Source organism: Photinus pyralis, unplaced genomic scaffold, assembly GCF_008802855.1.
Source record: "Photinus pyralis isolate 1611_PpyrPB1 unplaced genomic scaffold, Ppyr1.3 Ppyr1.4_LG4, whole genome shotgun sequence".
Classification (NCBI taxonomy): domain Eukaryota; kingdom Metazoa; phylum Arthropoda; class Insecta; order Coleoptera; family Lampyridae; genus Photinus; species Photinus pyralis.
Genome location: NW_022170511.1, coordinates 8904181 through 8907212, shown reverse-complemented (window position 1 = coordinate 8907212; position 3032 = coordinate 8904181). Strand labels below are relative to the sequence as shown.

The 3032-nt window shown below is 35.0% G+C and overlaps 1 long non-coding RNA gene across 1 annotated transcript; it reads right to left on the bottom strand.

Annotated features, from left to right (window-relative positions):
- Nucleotides 1–955: 955 nt before the first annotated feature.
- On the bottom strand, nt 956–3007 carry LOC116169558. The gene is made up of 2 exons (XR_004144992.1): nt 2113–3007; nt 956–2061 (listed from the first exon to the last, which is right to left on the bottom strand). It is a non-coding gene; the product is annotated as an uncharacterized LOC116169558 (long non-coding RNA).
- Nucleotides 3008–3032: the final 25 nt, after the last annotated feature.

The window sequence follows — 3032 nt, the reverse complement described above, 5'->3', positions numbered from 1 at the left end:
TATTTTTTTCAAATGGCGCCATCTATACAACTGTCACGGGAACTGTCAAAAAATCTGGGACATTACAATTTTATGTAAAAAACACCATTTTGAAGGGAATTTAACGTGTTTTATCGTTGTTATGAAAATGTCATCGTATACAAACCTACATTTGCACAATTTCGAGTAATCGACTTGATGTCGACCAAAAATTCATGCCGATGTGCATGTTGCTACGTAGCATAGACATTTACGATAGAAATGGTATGAAAATTTATTATTGATGTAACAAATTATCCCTGTTCTTCAAGAAGAAGTCCTATAGGAGGTTATTCATCAGTTTATATGCTGGTTAGAGCAAAAAGTATGTGCAAGATTCTAGCGGAAACGAAAGCATCTCATCACATGAAATATTCATGCTTAGGAAGGTAGCGAAGTGTTAGTTTTAGTTCGTTACCTTCCACTTTTATTTCTACATGTTCACATAGTCTACTACTATTAAAGCGACCACCTACTACCACTTGGTCCAAACAGCAAACTACGTTATCATTATAAAAAGGTATAAAAGCTCGTACTTCAAATATACTTATTACCATTGGAGGACACGATACTGTAATACACAGCACCTTAAGTTATCCAATACTTGCTTGAGGATGAGTCCATTTCTAAAGAATCTCCTATGCAAAGGCATGTGAATTACTACCTACGAAACACTACCTATAGGTTCCAACAAAATTGTAAAAACTTCTTTGTCTTAAAATTTTTATGCTTTCAAGTATACCGTATAGGTACCTACCTATACATATTATAAGGATTGTGTTAGAAATCGTGAACAATTTTAAAAATCATATTTGCATGCCTATAATACATTCATAAACAACAAATAAGGAATAGGTGCTACACAAACTCCTCACGACCACTCAAAATGAACCCATTATTTTCATGGATTTCTATTATAGCATGTAGACTCTGTACGTGGAGAAATCGTAAAGAAAATTCTCCCGATAAGAATAAACTTGTTCTACAGGAGGCTAAAACAACCCCAAGTGTAATAAGTACTTTGGATGTGTTGTTAATAACTAATACATTGTTTTTTAACATGCACATACAATGTGAAACGACTTGCTGCATGCAAGGCATAATGTGTACAAAGTGTACATGTATTTTTTAATATTTTTCTCATGATCCACATCAATTTAGCACAAAATAGATAGAAGTAAATTTATATTTAGATTTATGAATTTCTCTAGAAACTATGTAGGTATGAAACACCAAGAAACCGCAGAATCTATATGATCTCAAATTGAAATAATCTAGTAGGTCCCCTATTGATTCATGATTTTTTGCTACAGCATGTACTTAAGTGTTTCAGTAAAAAAATTTTGTAGGTAAGATTAGTTGGTATAGGTTTATTGTTACTTAAATGCTGTATACTTTCGACCATACACTTAGTGTACTTCAAATATCTTTACAATTCCAGATTAAATTAGAAGGTGCAACTTTATAGAAAATGTTCCTTTAAACATTAGTGTAATGTAGCAGTCCACTTCCCTCAAGTGATTAAATGTGACATGTGTACTTTGTCATTAGTGGCCAGTATTTATCTAACTAATAAAATCCTTCTTTTTATATTAAAGGGCTTACTATCTTAATAATAATCACGTTAATGTTATAGCAACAAATCACTACATAGTGTCTAAACCATTATATCACTTTAAAATGTGCTCTTTCACATTAGGAAATCTTTGCAGCAGCAATCAAAAGAATTAGACTTTTATTAATAAAGCAATCTTTATACACTTTGAAGTTTCCTTCCTAAACATTAATGGATTTTTCTTTGAAATTGTAAGTACAATTCAAGACACGTTAATATGAGTAGGTACCTACATAAACTTTCAATGGAAATGATTTTAATGTGGCCAGCCTAATGTCATTTGTATCTATACTTAAAACTACATAACATTTCGGTTTAATGAACATCAATGGATTGGATTATATGTCTTTCCCCCTTTCGAAGGTAAAATGGGGACGTACTTGTAAATTACATGTCGCAAATACGATCTCTATATCTGGTCTCTGTACCTGAAAGTAGATCACAATAAACGTTCTAAACGTGTTTTATACCTGCATTACCTTTAGAACTTGTCTTCACGTATAATTTCGACGAACAATATGGTACTATAAAAAATAGGGTTGTATTTTCATTTCATTCAGGCCTACGTTTTGCAGATGCGAAACGTAAACACACTTCACGAGAGATGATTTCTTCCGTTTGGAAATGTATACCTGATGCCATTTGATTGTAACTAGGTAGCTTTGAAACTATATTTAACAATAACAAAAAGGTTTACAATAAGATTAAGCTCTCTCCAGTTAATGTAAACATTAAAAGAAAGCAAGGTTATAAAAACTATACATTAGAACTACTCACAGCTCTGTGGAACTACTACAGTTCCACAAACTGCTACCAATTACATAGAAAGTCTCGAGACTTGGAATTATATGAGAGACCCCCAAAATGTGAGAAATTAGTGTAAAATCTCGACGAGGCGCATCGCCGTCTCCGACGCAAAATAGAATCTCGACGATGCGCCTGCGGCGCATCGCCGTGCGAATAATATCTCGACGATGCGCCTTCGGCGCATCGTCGCCTCCGGCGACAAATATAGAATCTCGACGGCGCATCGCCGTTTCCGGCGGCGGGAAGCAACTTCGCATATGACTTTTACTTATCGTAAAGCTTATATTTACGCTTCGTAAAGACAATTTCGTCGATTTCTCCCGTCCGTTGCTTGTATTTTCGCAAATTTTCGTAAAAATAGCGCCGCGACCTGGGACTCCCCTTCGATTTTTTCGAAATGGACTCGTCCGTCAGTTTGACGTTTAAATTGTTAAGGGTTTTTCGCAAAATTAAGGGTGAAGGAGCTAATAGCCAGAATTTTGAGGATAGGACTGTCACCTCAACTTTTCACGGCCTACTCGATTCCGTCGAGAAACTTGAGTAACCTCAAACTCCGTGCGACCTTCAGTTGCGTGCTACCATTATATTGAAT